Below are 18,941 nucleotides of genomic sequence, written 5' to 3'. Positions count from 1 at the left end.
TAGCGCTAATAGTGCTAATCCTCTAATCCGTCAATGGGTTTGCTTCGCAAGACAAAAAAACCGCTAGACGAAGAGAATCACAGAACGGATTCTTTTCGTCTTGCGAGGCACCACTGTATATATGTCAAGAGAAGCCTAGGGTTTGAACCCTCCTTCCTCACATGGCTTCAGTGGCGTAGCGTGGGTTGTCAGCACCCGGGGCAAGGCAAGTAATTTGCGCCCCCTAACCCGTGGATTTGCGCCCCCTAACCCTAACCCCCAGATGTTGCGCCCGGTGCGGCCGGCCCCCCCTGCACCCCCCACGCTACGCCACTGCATGGCTTTCCACAGCCAGGGATATTTTGGTGGTGGTGTTACATGGGAGAGCATTCAATATTGTGACTTATCGCACATGCACTTTGAAGTGGTGTAGCCCTAGGAAGGCTGAACCACATGCATTTTGATGGTGTAGATTGGCAGTGAAATACATGTGCCTTGCCTGTTCTGGACTACCACTTCAGTTGAATGCTTGTGTATTATTTTTTGTTAGAATGTGAGAAGATGCCCCAGAACAGGAGTGGATGAATTGGACTGTTTCCAGTCATGACAATTTCATTGGTGTTCACCCATATATCCATTCTACTCCATTTCCACAACAAACTTCAGTTTTAAAATAATTCCCACCCCCCACCCCCAAATGCATTTTTCTCTCCCCCAAAAATAAATATTTTGAAACTTTTTTTATTTTGGCCAAAAACTACATTGGAAATTTTTGGAATTTGGAAGTGCCAAATCCAGGGCATAACTCAGTTTTGATCTGCACTTTAAGCCAGGGGGGATGCGAATCAGATCAGTTCCTTACCAGACTTCCCAAATATCAAATTCCTGAAGCATCCCCAGAGACTCAACGACACTTTGAAGTTAGGAGAATAAAAAGCTTAGGGCACCTGTGTGGACCAGAAAAGGCTTGGAGGTTGTCAAAATGCTCTGCCACACAATTGTTGAAGATGGATAAAGCTATGTTTAGTATGGCTTCATCCACACTATAAGGGGACACGGGTGGCGCTGTGGGTTAAACCACAGAACCTTGGGCTTGCCCATCAGAAGGTTGGCGGTTCGAATCCCTGTGATGGGGTGAGCTCCCATTGCTTGGTCCCTGCTTCTGCCAACCTAGCAGTTCGAAAGCACATCAAAGTGCAAGTAGATAGGTATCGCTCCGGCGGAAGGTAAATGGCTTTTCTGTGCGCTGCTCTGGTTTGCCAGAAGTGGCTTAGTCATGCTGGCCACATGACCCAGAAGCTGTACGCCGGCTCCCTTGGCCAGCAAAGCAAGATGAGCACGACAACCCCAGAGTTGTCCACGACTGGACCTAACGGTCAGGGGTCCCTTTACCTTTACATCCACACTATATCAATTGTAGACCACTTTAAACAGGAATGGTTTCCCCCAAGGAATGCTGGGAACTGTGGCTTGCTATAGGTGCTAGGAATTGTTGGGAGAGGCCTATCACCTTCATGGAACTACAATTCCCAGAGTTCCATAGGCAGTGGGATTGACTGTGAAACCAGTTTAGGTCTGTACGTGAAGGTGCCCACAGTCTCTGCCCGCCTTCCTTCCTTCCTTCCTTCCATTTTGCTTTATCTTCTAGGCCTTTATATAGCTTGCTCTGCAAAATCATTTTTCCAGCATGCAAGTTCATCCTGTGCCTGTTGGTTTTTTAATTTCCCCCCAGTGGGAAGAAGAACCAAAATATGAGCAAGGCTAGCTGCTGCTGCTGTGCCACTGAGTGAACGAAGACCCCGCAGCTTCCCACGTAAGCGACATTTCCCTCTCTCTCTCTCTCTCTCTCTCTCTCTCCTTTTTTTTAAAGGAGCCAATTTGATTCACTTTTCAAGGAACAGGTTTTCATGCTTTGTGCATTTATTTCCTAATTTTATTATGCCATTTAATTAGATCATGCACATTGGTTTTATTGTTAAAACATGTCCTTGTTTTCTTTATAACTGGGTTTCATGGCACTACAGGGACGTTTAGGAAAATATCACATGAGCTGCATTCCAGCATCCACTCTCGAAGATGGGCCTGAATCGGAGAAGGGGGCTGCCGCTGGGCCATAAATCTAGTCACAGATGGAAAAAGCAGAATATTATTTGCAGCATGCAGAGCTCTGGCAATCCCAGCAAGGGACTCGGACCCCATGGAGCACTTAAATTACAACACTGGGAGGAATGGTGCTGTGCGGTAACCCGTCTTGGAAGGACACTGAAAAGTTGTTTGCAAGATTCCTTTTTATGGGCTGACAACACTGAGCAGGGCTCCCCGGAGACGCCGTATTTCATGTTTGCCTACAATGAAGGGGAGCTAGTGCTTTCCCCGCTTCCGATCTCGATTCAGGTCAAGGGATGCTTTGCGGCCTTGTGGGGGCGTTAGCGCAGAGGCCCTCCCACTTCCACTCCTGCCAGCAGTGTTTCCCTTGAAACTTCATCGCCGAAATCCTGTCCTGTAGGGGAGCCGTTTCCCACATCCTGCGCGAAACCGGGAGTCGTGCGGTCCGATTCACAGCCATTTTCCAGACGGGCGTTCTCGGGCTGAACAAAATGGAAGGCTGGCAGGGTGGGGAAACTGAAAAGTTTTGCGGGAGGCAATTGGTAGAGAGAAAGAGCTCCCTTTGTGAGAATTCCTTCCCCGGGGGGTATTTTAATGGCTGTTGGAGTGGTGTGGACCACAAACATTTGGCCAGCTGTTTCTTGGGTGTTGTCCGGAAAAGAGGGTTTGAAACTACACGGATGATTCACACAGGGATTGGATTCTAGCAGGAGTCCAGAAAGTTTGATACCTGAGCCGCTGAGTGATCGACGAGCATCAGGTGGAAGGGGAGGGGGGAGCTTAGAGGAGACGTAATAAAACTCGTTTTGAGAACTTCTGGGTTTAGTCCACTGAAGGTGTGTGATTTACGTGGCCCTCTCAGTTGCGCTATGGAGGATATAGCCTCCAATGGCCTGGCTTGTAAAAGCCATAGAAGGCCTAGAGAGCTGGCTCCCAGTGGGAGCTCATCTGAAGTTTGTATTTGATGAGTTTCAGATGTTTGAGTTAGAGGGAATAATTCATAGATTGTAGTTTATCAGGGTTTTTGGTTTTTTTAAGTCATCTTGATTTCATGGAGGAGGAGGGTGAGATATTCAGGAAAACCAGAACAATGTGCCATTTTAGGACTGTAGAGTTTCTTACTTTGGTTTGCTGTCTGGAAGTCTAAGGGATGTGGACCATTTTTTAACTGAACTGAGGCCAGGATCAGATCTGGGAATACCAGAAAAGGGATACAAGTCAACAAAGCGGGATTTGAAAGAAATAGGTGCTTGACAGGTTCACAGAAGGAAGGGGGTGGTAAGGCAGAGCAGGAATGGTGCTTTGAGCAATTTGTTTCACAAATGATAAACAAGCAAGCAAATAAGGGGCAAGGAGAGAGAAAGAAGCAAGAATCAATAGGTTTATCCCTATATTCATGAAGCACTTCCTACAAAAAATAAATAAATCTTGATGAAGCAATTTCACAACATTGATTAAATTAAAAAACATAGATTTTTTTAATTTTAAAGATGAATAAATATAAACAATTTAAAGCAGTCATGTATATTAAAACAGTTAAAATGATTTCATATGTAAAAACTATCCAGTACAGATACCAGTTGGGATAAAAATCTCCTGCTCAGAAGGAATGAAAATGGACATCAACAGGCACTTCCAAAGGGTTGGTCTCACCACATGAAAAGCCCAACTCTGACATTGTACAGAATAAGATGGTACTTGCGGTATAGCCTCTCCTGCAGAGCCCAATGATTGGTTGGGTTTGCAGGTGCAGAACATCAACTCCAGCTACAAAGGCTGCTTCTGCTATTCAGGCTTTCCCAAAACTATCAACCAAAACTATGAGCTTTGGTTGCTACGGGGTTCAAGATTTCATTTTGGAGGTGCATTCTTTTTTCTGGATAATGTCTTGTTAGACTTTATTATGAATTATCAGTGGGTTGTTTAATTTTATTCATTTATCTCATTGATATGAGGTGCTATCATTTGTTTAATGCTTTTGTTGCTGTTGTTTAGTCTTTTAGTCGTGTCTGACTCTTCGTGACCCCATGGACCAGAGCACGCTAGGCACTCCTGTCCTCCACTGCCTCCCGCAGTTTGGTCAAACTCATGCTGGTAGCTTCGAGAACACCATCCAACCATTTCGTCCTCTGTCGTCCCCTTCTCCTTGTGCCCTCCATGTTTCCCAACATCAGGGTCTTTTCCAGGGAGTCTTCTCTTCTCATGAGGTGGCCAAAGTATTGGAGCCTCAGCTTCAGGATCTGTCCTTCCAGTGAGCACTCAGGGCTGATTTCCTTCAGAAAGGATAGGTTTGATCTTCTTGCAGTTCATGGGCATAGCCAGGGTTTATTGGGGGGGAGGCAGAACCAAGTTTTCTGGGACACAATGGTCAGTTAGTTAAATATTTTTATGTATTTACTTGATTTAGGGGGGCAGCTCCCCCTGCCCCTCTGGCTACACCCATGTGCATATCTCACATTTTTGAGTGTTTGTAGCACTTCAACGGGGTGAACTCCCATTGCTCAGTCCCTGCTCCTGCCAACCTAGCAGTTCGAAACCATGTCAAAGTGCAAATAGATAAATAGGTACAGCTCTGGCAGGAAGGTAAACGGCGTTTCCGTGCACTGCTCTGGTTCTCCAGAAGTGGCTTAGTCATGCTGGCCACATGACCCGGAAGCTGTACGCCGGCTCCCTTGGCCAGTAAAGCGAGATGAGCACGGCAACCTTTACCTTTACTAGCACTTCAAGTACAGTGGTACATTGGTTTTCGAACATCTCCGTTGACAAACATTTCAGTTTTCAAACGCCGTAAAGCCAGAAGTAAATGCTCCGGTTTTCAAACACGCCTCGGACGTCGAACATGAAACACAGCTTCCACTGAGTGCAAGATCCTGAGGCCTGGCTGTCATCTATTGAGCTTTCAGTTTTCAAATGTTTGAGAACTCGAACCGTCTTCCATAATGGATTACATTCAAAAACTGAGGTACCACTGTATATTTTTTTTGAGTAACTTTTTTATTTACTTGGGCAGCTTGTACACAACTTATATTTAAACAAATCTCAAAGCAGTTTACAACATAGGTTACAACATCATAAATAAATAGAGGAAAATACCACCAGAGAATTCTTGCAACAACCAAGGAAAGTAGGTGAGTATTATTCTCTGTGGACTGTACATGTGGGATGAAGGATTGGTGGCTAGGAAATAGTAGGTTGTCTAAGAAGTTTGTGGCTGAGGTGAGATTTGAACCAGGGAATTTTCAGATTCATATACATATCAGCTGAAGGCAGAGAGGCCAGCAAGACTCTTTCCTCTTGCAGTTAGCCAAAGTTGCCACTGCTGTACAAAGGAGTCTAGTGCTCCACCAGGGGGCTCACAAGCCACTTCCATTTGACACCGTTCATACTTTCCTGTTAAGATTACCGATTCAGAATGGGAGTTGTGATTTTTATGGAGGAGGTAGAAATCTAGGCCTGCACAGGATTCCATTGCAGTGCTGGCTGTTGGTTTTCCCACTCCCCTTCTTGTTCTAGCAGGCATCATCCTCTCTCTTGCAGCATAATGATGCGTGGAGATGGAAGTATCATACCACACCAACTGAGTTCCCAGAAGCATGGGTATGTGCCAGTGGTGTGTGGCGAAATTTTTTGTAGGAGAACAGTTAGGGCCAGAGGTGCCAGCTTGCAAGGGTGATTGGGAGAGGGGAGAGTCACAACATCACATGTGTAAGCATCGCTCCTCACTTTCTAAGCTGAGCAGAAGTTTCCCTGGCTTCTGGAAGAAGGCACCAGGCCTCTGACAGGATGGGCAGGCTTTGGGACGGTGGCTGAAGGGCTCTTGGACCCCGTTGGAGTACCATGTCTCCCTCCCTAAGCCAGGAAGAAGCTTCCTGAGTTTTGGGAAGGGAGCGCCAGGGGAACATTTAGGGGAGTAGTCCGCTGACTGCACGCTGTGGGCATATGCCCTTCTCAAAGGAGTTATTAGCGGACAGTCCTCTGTCTGAAGAGCTACCTGCCCCAGATCTAGTTCAAAGAAGAAGAGTTTGGACTTGATATCCCGCTTTATCACTACCCTAAGGAGTCTCAAAGCAGCTAGCAATCTCCTTTCCCTTCCTCCCCCACAACAAACACTCTGTGAGGTGAGTGAGGCTGAGAGACTTCAAAGAAGTGTGACTAGCCCAAGGTCACCCAGCAGCTGCATGTGGAGGAGCGGGGAATCGAACCCGGTTCACCAGATTACGAGTCCACTGCTCTTAACCACTACACCACAAGGCCCCATCAGAATAGGAGGGGGCCTTGAAGTTGCCCATCGGTAGTTAGCCACACCTGGATAGCAGACTGAGGAGACACACAGGTGACGTCACCACTTTCATCACTATGGTGAGATGGATTATATTTCATAGCATGCTCTATCTGTAGATAGAAATGAACACATGTAATTTCCTGTGTATTTTCCTCCCTCTTTTTTGATGGTGATGGTGCATTTCCTTTTTTCCACAACGCATCACTGGCCACCCTAGGTGGAGTGGCAGACCTGGGGTCTCATATTTTAGTGGTACCCTGTGTGATGCCAAAATTCCTCCCCTGCCTGAAATTGCAAAAGCAGATCAAAGATTATTTATGTACACCACGATGGCAGCAAGAACTTTATTAGCCCCAAAGTGGAAATTGCAGGGATTGCCAACAATGGAGGAGTGGCAGGTGAAGATGATGGAACATGCCAAATTAGCCAAGCTGATTGGTAGAATCCAGAACCAAGATCACCAAAAGTTTCAAAGAGGCTGGAGTAAATTTATTGAGTATATGAATAATTATTGTAAAAAATATGAAGACACTAGCAGGCTTGAAATAAATCCTGCAACGAAAACATAATTTTTTTTTATAACTTTCTAGATTAAAAAGACAGAGTTGATTAGAAGGACATAAAGGTCAGAAGTTGAGGTTCTAAAGACTTGAAAACACAAAACCAGTTGAAGGGATAGAGTCACAAGCTCGGCAGAGCAAAGAGTTTATTGTAATGTTGGAAATATTGTGTTAAAGAAATTAATAAAAATTATATGGGGGAAAAACAAACAAAATTCCTCCCCCGCCTCTTGCCTTTCCTTCTACTTCACAGTTGTGCTGCTCCCTGTGGTTCCTCCAAGGCTCTGCACCCAGGGCAACCCTAAATTCACTTCTGCTAGGTCCCTGACTGATGTCTGTGTATCCCATTCATTTTGTTAACAAAATATAATACCAAGAGTGGCATATAGAGGATGTCTTCAGATAGAGAACTGCCCTCTGGAACCCGTTCAAATAAAGGACTTTGCTCTATAAAGGAGGAAACATGGACACCCAATCTTCATCTGAAGCTAATGAGGTGATGAAATTAGATTGCAGAAGGGAATGTGAATCAGGATATATGGAGAGATGATAGTGACAGTTACGGGTGGACACTGGCCACAATATTTGGTATATGCCCCAGTTCAGCACTTAAGAAAAGAGCCCATCATGGTCCAAGGCACTCTGTAGGTGTCCTACAAAAACAAAAAATAATAGCTTTCCCCCTTTTGACCTAAGTGGATATTATTTGCAGGCAGAGTAGCTGCTGCTACTGTCTATCTTCTTGCAAGCACTGGAGTCTATTCTATTTTACTGGGCCTTTGCTGACTCCTGCATTTAAATAATATTTGACTGCTGCTGCTAGCCTTTTGGTTATTGATTTTAAAATTATTATTGTGATGTGCTGCTGCTTTGTTGCATATTTATGGACCGGTTGGTGTTCTTTCATTCATTTTTATTGGAAAGTGGAGATGAAATAAATAAACGAGAAACTCAGGATGAGATTTCTCAGGCAGAGAGGCTTTCCCATCCCCAAATCTGATACATGTACAGCAAAATCATTTCCTCTGTGCCCCAGTGACTAAGCGCAGGGGTCATGTGGATTCTCGTCCCGGTTGCATAAATATGTAACGGGCTCCCTCCCTCCCTCCCCATTTCTAAAGAAGGTTGTGTGCGCGTGCAAACATTTAGTCCAACCTGTTCAAAATTCCTTTCTCTGCTGAGAAAGCAATTTTCCCAGAAGTTTACCCTGAGGAGATTTATATATTCTTGTTAGTTCCTATAGCAGGCCGGAGCAAAGAACCAGAGGTGCTAAATCCTACATTCCAACAGTTGTTGTGCCACACACAGGCATGCATCAAAACCATTAAACAGCCGATCATTTCCATCTTATAAAATCCTAGAATCCTAGAACTGGAAGGGATCCCAAGGGTCATCTAATCCAACCCCCTGCTGGTCAGAAGTCTCAGCAAGATGACAGATGGCCATCCAACCTTTGCTTAAGAGCCTCTAAGGGAGGAGAGTCCACCACCTCTTGTGGGAGTCGGTTCCACTGTCAAACAGCTCTTACTGCCAAAAAGGTCTTCCTGATGTTTAGTTAGAATCTCTTTTCTTGTAACTTGAAGCCATTAGATTGGGTACTAACCTCTGGAGCAAGAGAAAACAAGCTTGCTCCGTCTTCCATGTGACAGCCACTTAGTTATTTGAAGACAGTTGTCCTTTCTCCTCTCAGTCTCCTCTTTACCAGGATAAAGGTAAAGGGACCCCTGACCATTAGGTCCTGTTGTGGCCAACTCTGGGGTTGTGGCACTCATCTCGCTTTATTGGCCGAGGGAGCCGGCGTACAGCTTCCGGGTCATGTGGCCAGCATGACTAAGCCGCTTCTGGCGAAGCAGAGCAGCACACAGAAACGCCGTTTACCTTCCCGCCGGAGCGGTACCTATTTATCTACTTGTACTTTGATGTGCTTTCGAACTGCTAGGTTGGCAGGAGCAGGGACTGAACAACAGGAGCTCACCCCGTTGCGGGGATTCGAACCACTGACCTTCTGATTGGCAAGCCCTAGGCTTTGTGGTTTAGACCACAGCGCCACCCGCGTCCCTATCTTTACCAGGATAAACATACCCAATTCCCTCAAGTGTTTCTCATAGGCTTTCTAATTACCCTACGGACACAGTATGTCTCTGATAGAAAAGCAGGCTGTTCCTTTGCATCTTAAAGAAAGGAGCCAGAATTCTCAAGTTTCTATTGCCCCCCTTCATTCAAAAAATTGTGTCCCAGCCAAAGGAGGGGAGATTATGTTTATTTATCTAATGCATTTATATCCCACCTTTTTCTCCAGGTTGCTCAAGGTGGTGTATATGGGTTCTTTTCCCCTCATCATTTAAAGCCCCAAGGAAAGAAGGCTCAGAGGCCAGGGAGTTATGGTGAGAAAATGATGGGTAGCCAGAGCGAGAAGAGGGAGCAAACTGGAAGGAGGAGGTATCAGAAGCTGAAGCGGTAACAGGGTTTTGTGAGCAGGGAGTGTCTGTGGCAGAGAGCAGTCTAGAATCAGAGGCAGAAGTGGAAACTGGAGAGCGGGGGGTGGGGTGGGCAAGAGACAAAGATCAGACAGGGAGTCTCCTACTCCTGCTGTGACCAGCTGCCCTCTTCCTGGTCTCACAGAACCTGAAGAGGTATGAACAGGGCAGAGCAAAGACAGGCAAGCCAAAGACTTCCAGTCCTCACAAGTGCCTCATTGGGGCAGTTGCTGGGCTCACTAGGTCATCAGAGCTGTTTTGATAAAGAGTTGACTTCAGTGGCACCTTGTATGTTATTGTTGCCCTGCACCCGACTCCTGCCTTGACAACGGCATATACAGTATGCCAAACTGGCATCTAAGTGATTTGCAACTATGAAATGCATCCCTAATTAAAATACACAATAACAAATGCGTTCAGGCATTAAAGCGTCCTGAATTAAGATAAACAGCAAAACAAACTATTAAGAAGCATAATAATTTAAATGAAAAACAGTTAAGACAATAAAGCCACAAGTTCAGTTCAGGGGAAGTCTTGCCGAAACAGGTGTGCCTTCAGGAGTCGGCGGAATGCCAACAGTGATGGGGCCTCTCATATTTCAGCAGGGAAGACATTCCACAACACTGGTGCCAGTTCTCAGTCTCCACCCTTTGCACAAGGGGATGGGATTTTATCCTGTATTCTATATGATCAAGTTTATTACTTACTTGCTAAAGTTCCCAGAGCAGTGTACAGCATGATCACAAAACCAGAACAGAAGAACATCTAGTTCAATAGTCTGTTCTCATGGTAGCCAGCCAGTTGCCCCTATGGAAAGCCTGCAAGCAGGACAGAACGCTCTCCTATCCTGTGGGTTCCAGCAATTGGTAAAGATTCTGACTGAGGAGGTTGGAGCATATCTGCCATGACTACCGGTAATAGCCACTGGTAGTCTTTCTCGCCATGAATTTCTCTGATCCCCTTTTAAAGTATACAATTGATAAAAAGTACAAATACAAAAACCATGATTTCTACAGAGATTTAAAATCACAAAGCGTGCAGCAAAGTAAAGCATGGACATATAAATATAAATTTTTATTTATACCCCGCCCTTCCCGGTTCAGAAAACCGGGCTCAGGGCGGCTAACAACAAATTTAAAACACTTAATTGATGCAACAAAAAACAGCACAAAATACAGTATAAAACGTGAATAATAAATTCAGAATTCAAAAATCAATTTAGGGGGGAAATCCATCCAATAAACATTAGATGATCACCAGGGCTAGCTGGCTAAATTAGTCCTATTTGGGCCAGCGAGGAGACCAGGGGAGAATTAGCTGTCGGATCCCAGAGCGGGTAATCTTCATAAAAAGGGGAGGGGAGGGGAGGAAGGGGAATAAAAGATCAGGCTAAGTTCAAATTGAAAGCCAGGCGGAATAGCTCTGTCTTATGGGCCTGCAGAAGGAAGTTAAATCCTGCAGGGCCCTGGTCTCATGGGACAGAGCATTCCACCAGGTCGGAACCATCACTGAGAAGGCTGTTAGATCTTTAAAATATCACCTTCTAAGTTTCTTCTAAAGTTCGCCGTTTCCCTTAGCATAGAAGGAGACCACATATTCGGTAAGTTAAAAATAGTTTACTTACAAATTCTTCAAAGGTCAGATTCAGGTGCTTTTCCATACAGCAGCAAGAAAAGACTGGAAGTTTAATTTAGTTTCAAAACGGTTGGAGTTTCTAAATTATTTGCGTAGAAACACAAAAACAGCTTGCTACAGCCCTGCAATCTGAGCTTGGAACAGCCAGCTTAGACATCCTTACTGGTCAGGTTCACACGGTAGAAACAGAGAGAGAACAAGGAAGAAGAAGAAGAGTTTGGATTTGATATCCTGCCTTTCACTCCCCTTAAGGAGCCTCAAAACAGCTAACAATCTCCTTTCCCTTCCTCCCCCACAACAAACACTCTGTGAGGTGAGTGGGGCGGAGAGACTTCAGAGAAGTGTGACTAATGCAAGGTCACCCAGCAGCTGCATGTGGAAGAGCGGGGAAGCGAACCCGGTTCACCAGATTACGAGTCCACCGCTCTTAACCATTACACCATGCTGGCTCAACAAAGAGTTGAGTTGAGTTAAGCCAGTTGGATATACGAGGCTGGAGACACCTCTATTAAACATGTGCACAGGAGGTGAGAGAAGTAGTGTATCCTGTCCCTTATTATGGGCATAGCCAGGGGGGCAGGGGATAGCTGCCCCACTTAGATCAGGTAAAACAATAGAAATACTTAACTAACTGACCAATCACGTCGGTTCTGCCCCCCTAACAAAGTCCTCCTCCCCCAACAAAAATCCTGATTACGCCCATGTCCCTTATCCCCCTTCCAACTGCATGTTTAATCAGTTTGTGGGTAGGAAGGGGGCAGGAGAAGTAGATGCCGTATCTTCGTCCTGTTCCCACTCTCCACATGAGCACATTGCAGAGAGCAGGATTGAACCTTCCATTCACCATCTGGCCATTGTGTTGCAATTCTCAAGTGTATCGCAAGTAGCTGGCTGTCAAGAGCTTGGGAAGTGCTGTGCAAGGGGCTTTGAAATACGGGTGGGTCAAGCCACTTTTTCGATCTGTCGAAATGTCAGGTGACTGACAGATTGGTTGACCCACCAGTCAGTCACGGTTGGTTCATGGGGGTGGAGACAGATCGCAATCTCGCCCAATGGTGCCAACCTTGATCTAGGATTCCCCCCACGCCTGATCTATGGCATCAGATCAGAAGCCATTCCATCTTCAATTCCACATCTGACCATTTTGAATGAAATCCTCTCCTGTATTCCCCCCACTCCCTGAGCTCTCCCTGCACCTTAAAAGCACTCCTTTTTCAAGACGAGATCATGGCACAAAATCGCGTGATATCATAGTGCCCAAAATGGCCACAGTCCTCTCACGGGGGGAAATGGGATATTCCCTTTTTTTCCTGGGACACTTGGAGGGTATGTTATAGGAGAGCTGTCTTAACCTGCCACAGAAGGATGCATCCATTGGCTCTATTTCTACCTTTCCTTGGTGCAAAGTACAAATCTCTCCTTGCCTTTTTTAAAAAAGCATTGCAGATAAAACACATACAATACTTCTCTGTTATTTGATAAGACAATGACATAGGAACATATGCATACCTCATTCCACCTTTTCTACTCTTTCTGTGTCAGAAAGCATGGCAATCATCATTGCTGAAAAATATGACTTTTCTATGGCTTTCTTTCTTTCTTTCTTTCTTTCTTTCTTTCTTTCTTTCTTTCTTTCTCACCAGCTGCATCTATCCAACCTCCTATCTGAAGCCCTCACAGCCCTCTGTGGCATCTCAAGTGGTTGCCGTGGAAACGATAATATCACAAACAGTGGATTATGACTCGGAGCGGGAAGGGGGGAACAGCAGGAAATGGGTTTCATGCAAATATCCTTAGCAATAAAGAGAGAGGGAGATGCATATATATATGTAGTGGCAAGTGATAGGTAGCAAATGAAAAAAGCTGATGGAGGAAGCTTTGGGAAAAGAAATATCTTGATCATGGCCCATCTACTGCCATTCACGCGCTTGATTCATAATATACATATTTTAAAGAAAAAGAAAAGGAAGCCCCTTTTCTGCACTGATCAATCATCAGTGCTCTTTCCATCCAGCAACTCTTGAGTTAAGGCCATTCAACGTGAATGAGTAGGAATTAATTAGAACACCAGATGCTTGCTGAGTTTGTCTTGACTTAGAAGCTCAATTAAAGGGGAGATATTTCTGTGCTATCCGAAGTATTTGTCATGTCCCGCCTTGCATCCTGTGGTGAAGACATGGGTGGAAGGGATCTCTTCTCTCAGCTCATGATTCAGGACTGACAGCTGCCACACAAGGGAGGATGGCTGTAATGGAGTGCAGTGGCTGTGTGTCTGCCACAGAGGAAAGCATATACAGTGGTACCTCGGGTTACATACGCTTCCGGTTACAGGCTCTGCTAACCCAGGAATATTACCTCATGTTAAGATCTTTGCTTCAGGTTGAGAACAGAAATCGGGCTCCGGCAGCGCAGCAACAGCAGGAGGCCCCATTAGCTAAAGTGGTGCTTCAGGTTAAGAACAGTTTCAGGTTAAGAACGGACCTCCGGAACGAATTAAGTACTTAACCCGAGGTACCACTGTAATCCATACCTGCAGCCCGAGGGAGTTTTAGGGCAGCACGACCCGTGCAGCCATGCTGCAGGGGGTGCTACAACAGTGCTGTAGAACAGAGCGCGAAAAGTGGGGGGTACTTAATTTTAGCATCATGCAAGGCGCCACTGAAATTTGAGAACCCAAAAAACTGCTGCAGGAGGCTCCATTTTTGTGCATGGCCACGCATGCCAAACAGTGTTTTACAATCTAGAGCAAGGATAATAATGATGATGATATTATTATTATTATTATTATTATTATTATTATTATTATTATTATTATTATTATCATTATCATCATCATCATCATCATCATCATCATCATCATCAATTTATTCATACCCTGTCCATCCAGCTGGGTTTCCCCAGCCACTCTGGGCAGCTTCCAACAAAAGATTAAAAATACATTAAAACATCAGTCATTAAAAACCTCCCTAAACAGTGCTGCCTTCAGATGTCGGCTAAACATCAGATGGTTGTTTATTTCTTTGACATCTGATGCGAGGGCGTTCCACAGACCGGGTGCCACTACCGAGAAGGCCCTCTGCCTGGTTCCCTGTAACTTGGCTTCTCGCAGTGAGGGAACCACCAGAAGGCCCTTGGTGGTGGACCTCAGTGTCCGGGCTGAACGATGGGGGTGGAGATGCTCCTTCAAGTGTTGTTGGGCTGCAATTTACATCATCCCTGACCATTGGTCATGTTGGCTGGGACTGATGGGAGCTACAGTTTGAAAACATCGGGGTGAGGGGCATCACATTGGCCTCCATGGATGTAGGACTTGGGCTGCATTATGCTAGTATCTATGAACTTTCCCGTCTGCTCTGTCCCTGTTCTTTGTAGCCTTTGAAACTCCCTGGATCACCTTGGAATTTCCTTGGGACACTTCTGAATATGACGACATGTTCTCTTACCATGTCGTGGTTGTGTACACTCTATGATCTCACTAGGCAATCCAATTCTAGAACAGGGCTAGCCAGTGCAGTGCTCTCCAAGGGATGTTGGGACTATAACTCCCATCTTCCATGACCATTGCCATGTTCACTGGGACTGATGGGAGTTGGAGTCTAACAGCATCTGAAGGGCGCATGGACTTAGAACTCTGAGGTGGTTCTAAATAAGTGGAGCATCTTCTGTTTACATGACTGTCATCAAGGTGAGTCCTCTAATGTAAGGTTACCAGATTTTTTTCAATGAATCTGGGGACACTTTTCAACTTCAATAGGAATGATAGGATTTTGAATGCGGACTGATTTGTAAATCCGGGGACTGTCCCCAGGGAACGGGGACGTCTGGTAAGGTAAAGGTAAAGGGACCCCTGACCATTAGGTCCAGTCGTGACTGACTCTGGGGTTGCGGTGCTCATCTCGCTTTATTGGCCGAGGGAGCCGTCGTACAGCTTCCAGGTCATGTGGCCAGCATGACCAAGCCGCTTCTGGCGAACCAGAGCAGTGCACGGAAACGCCGTTTACCTTCCCGCCGGAGCGGTACCTATTTATCTCATTGCACTTTGTGCTTTCGAACTGCTAGATTGGCAGGAGCAGGGACTGAGCAACAGGAGCTTACCCCGTTGCGGGGATTCGAACCGCCGACCTTCTGATCAGCAAGTCCTAGGCTTTGTGGTTTAACCCACAGCGCCACCCGCGTTACGTCTGGTAACCTTACTATAATGCCCAGCGGTACGAGGAAGCCCAACCATGGCACCGGTAAGAGCTGGCCAGAGAGCACAGAAAAGCTTCCTTGGTGCAACTTTTCAAAGTGCAAAAGGACAAATATGGCGAAGAGCAAATAATGAGCTGACTCCAGAGAAGCGCTCCACTCACACAATGGGGCCTTTCTGGCTTACCCCTGCTTCACAGCTCCCAGCATCTCTCAAATGCTGCTCTTTGAGGCAGTGGCGTAGCGTGGGTTGTCAGCACCCGGGGCAAGGCAAGTAATTTGCGCCCCCTAACCCGTGGATTTGCGCCCCCTAACCCTAACCCCCAGATGTTGCGCCTGGTGCGGCCGGCCCCCCCTGCATCCCCCATGCTACGCCACTGCTTTGAGGGTCAAGGGAACTTCTGGAACACTGTGGGTAGCGGCATATGAGAAGCAGTAGAATGGGAAGAATGAAGCAAGGCAGCCTTATGAAAGCACCTTTCCACTCATGCAAGACACCTTTGGATCCAAACCATTGTAGATGTTGTTGAACTTCAGCTTTCATCAGCCCCAGTCAGCATGGCCGAAGGTCAGGGAAGATAAGACCTGAGGCCCAGCAATATATGAAGGGTACCATGTTGGCTACTCCTGTCCATAGATTTAGGAACATAGGAAGGTGCCATTGGTCCATGTAGCGCAGCATTGTCTACACATACTGGCAGTGACTCTTCTGGGTTTCAGACAGAAGTATCTCCCAGCCCTACCTGGAGATACTATGGATTAGAACTCAGACCCTCTACATGCAAAGCAGATGCTCTACCAGTAGGCTATTCCTCTTCTCCCTTTTGCCTCTTCTAAGGATGACCAGAAGCGGCTTAGTCATGCTGGCCACATGACCCGGAAGTTGTACGCTGGCTCCCTCGGTCAATAAAGTGAGATGCGCGCTGCAACCCCAGAGTCGTCCACGACTGGACCTAATGGTCAGGGGTCACTTTACCTTTAAGGATGACTCAACATTCTGCAATATTTTCACATTCAGATTTTGACCTGCAGATTTGACCCCCAAAACTTGCCATTTGAATTCTGGAATTGAAAGTTGACATTGCAAATCACTTGTCTTGATGGGCTAACCTGAAATGAATGGATATAAAATCTACTACGTTCTACTGCAGTGCATGGTGATTAATGTTAAATGGTTTTTACTTAATGTTGTTGCTGCTGCTTCATTGTTTTGATTTTTATTGTTATTTAAACTTGTGGAATTTATTGCTCCCTCCCCGCATGTGAGCTGTCTTGAGATTTTGAAGTCAAATTTGCTCAAAAAAAAAAAAAAAAAGACGGCAGACAAATCATTTAAATAATTAAAATAAAATGCTGACTGCTGCATCATGTTTGCTGACAGATAATGTCAGCTGCTAAGCGCTGCTTGTGGGACAGCAATGAATTCCAAATTATACTGAAACAAATCCTTGCAGTTCAGTGAGTAGACCATGAGACTCTTAATCTCAGGGGGTGGGTTTGTGCCCTACACTGGGCAAAAAAAAAAAAAATACTCCATAGCAGGGGGTTGGACTAGATGACCCTTGTGACCCTTCAAACTGTAACAATTCAATGATTCTCTTATCTTTGTTGAAGGTTCAACCATGCAAAGGAAATTTGAGAATTACATACAGTGGTACCTCGGGTGAAGTACTTAATTCGTTCCCGAGGTCCGTACTTAACCTGAAACTGTTCTTAACCTGAAGCACCACTTTAGCTAATGGGGCCTCCCGCTGCCACCACGCCGCCAGAGCATGATTTCTGTTCTCATCCTGAAGCAAAGTTCTTAACCCAAGGTACTATTTCTGGGTTAGCAGAGTCTGTAACCTGAAGCGTCTGTAACCTGAAGCGTATGTAACCCAAGGTACCACTGTACTACTGTTACTTCTTCCTCCTCCTGCTCCTCCTCTATAAGCTGTGAAACAGACCTGAGCTGAAACTGATCAGAAGGAATGGGTAATTCCCAGGACAGAAGCATATCCCTGTCCCTGGAATACTCTCACTTGGCAAGTTTGAGCGCAGCTTTTCTCTCCTGGTAGAATGCTGTGATGGGACATTTTTAATTTGATCCAAATACAAATTGCCTGTGACTAAGTTCTAATTTATGCACACACACACACATTTCATTTTCATTGTATATTATTGTGGAATTAAAGAGAGCGGGCACCCCAAGCCAGGTAGAGGCCCGTAGATAAACAGAAGCATGACTCAGCACGCCTCTGCCGGCATGCCTCTTGGTGAAATCATAGAATCATAGAGTTGGAAGAGACCACAAGGGCCATCGAGTCCAACCCCCTGCCAAGCAGGAAACACCATCAGAGCACTCCTGACATATGGTTGTCAAGCCTCTGCTTAAAGACCTCCAAAGAAGGAGACTCCACCACACTCCTTGGCAGCAAATTCCACTGTCGAACAGCTCTTACTGTCAGGAAGTTCTTCCTAATGTTTAGGTGGAATCTTCTTTCTTGTAGTTTGGATCCATTGCTCCGTGTCCGCTTCTCTGGAGCAGCAGAAAACAACCTTTCTCCCTCCTCTATGTGACATCCTTTTATATATTTGAACATGGCTATCATATCACCCCTTAACCTCCTCTTCTCCGGGCTAAACATGCCCAGCATGGATGAACAACTGCATGCACAAACAGGTGTCTGTCACACACACACACACACACACACACTTCCCCAGTCACACCTAGGAGATGGGACTCTGTCCCCATCAGGCTAGGACCCAAAGTGGTGCTACCTGAGGCATGTCCAAGAGCCTGAGCATCCCTAGTGGTCCATTTAAGGATGTCCCCCTACCATTACACAGCAGATCTCCATGTCGTATCCCAACAACCGACTTCTGAAAAGTGGTCAGTAACGATGGGAGTTTTAGTCCAGCTACATCTGGGGTGTCACTGCTGAACTGTGAAATTATAATGTTGTGCACGGAACACTTCTAGGAAGGTCAAAGTGCAAGAAGAAGCTAAGAAAGCTTTTGATCAGATAACTAGGCAGGGCCAGCCCACACATGAAGTAAGGCAAGGTGACCGCCTCAGGTGGCAGGATCCCCAGGGACAGCAGACCCCAATATATATCTTTATTCCTCCCTTGTTCCCGGTGTCAATTTTCACTCATTCCTTCTTCCCTGGCAAGGAAGGGGGCACCATTTTGTCATTTGCCTCAGGTGTCAAAATGTATTGGGCCGGCCCTCTGACGGATTTGGGATAGATAATTGTGCAGCACCAGTACATGTCACACCCTTGTTGCTTGAGCTCCTCTTTGCCTTGCCCAAAACCTGAGCTCTATTACCCTTTGCTGGCAATCACTGAAAGGCCTGGCTGTCACTCAGTACTTATTTCAGACACTTGCCCTGGCAAGTAAAGGCATGATGTGGAGTTGTGTGAGCATGCAAAGATTACTGAGTCCTGTGACTTTTTTTTTAAAAAAATGCTCTACTTAGTAAATAGGGGGTATCTGTGCCACTTATGGCAATCATGTGACTCATGACTGCAATCATGTGACTCATGACTGAAGCAAAGGTGGAGGAATTTTTGGAAGTATGAATGCGGGCAAGCCAAGTCAGTCTCCCTCTCTGTGTCTAGCAAAATGAAAAGGCATGTGCCAGAGCTGCTCCCAGATCCTAGCTCACAGAGGATCACGCTAGCCAGCGTTCACTTTATAAAAGTCTTTATTGAGTTACAGTTTCCATTTC

General features: G+C 45.8%; 2 long non-coding RNA genes across 2 annotated transcripts; one reads left to right on the top strand and one right to left on the bottom strand.

Moving 5' to 3' along the window:
- Nucleotides 1-1,385: 1,385 nt before the first annotated feature.
- On the top strand, nt 1,386-2,902 carry LOC310700731. Its single transcript, XR_014522768.1, has 2 exons — nt 1,386-1,792; nt 2,004-2,902. It is a non-coding gene; the product is annotated as an uncharacterized lncRNA (long non-coding RNA).
- Nucleotides 1,808-13,701, bottom strand: LOC310700703. Its single transcript, XR_014522735.1, has 3 exons — nt 12,549-13,701; nt 3,663-3,800; nt 1,808-2,098 (listed from the first exon to the last, which is right to left on the bottom strand). It is a non-coding gene; the product is annotated as an uncharacterized lncRNA (long non-coding RNA).
- Between the last annotated feature and the right edge of the window lie 5,240 nt (nt 13,702-18,941).

Source organism: Podarcis liolepis, assembly GCF_965112155.1.
Source record: "Podarcis liolepis genome assembly, chromosome: 2".
NCBI lineage: Eukaryota > Metazoa > Chordata > Lepidosauria > Squamata > Lacertidae > Podarcis > Podarcis liolepis.
The sequence above is the reverse complement of the archived record's forward strand: the minus strand, read 5'-3'. Positions and strand labels throughout refer to the sequence as shown.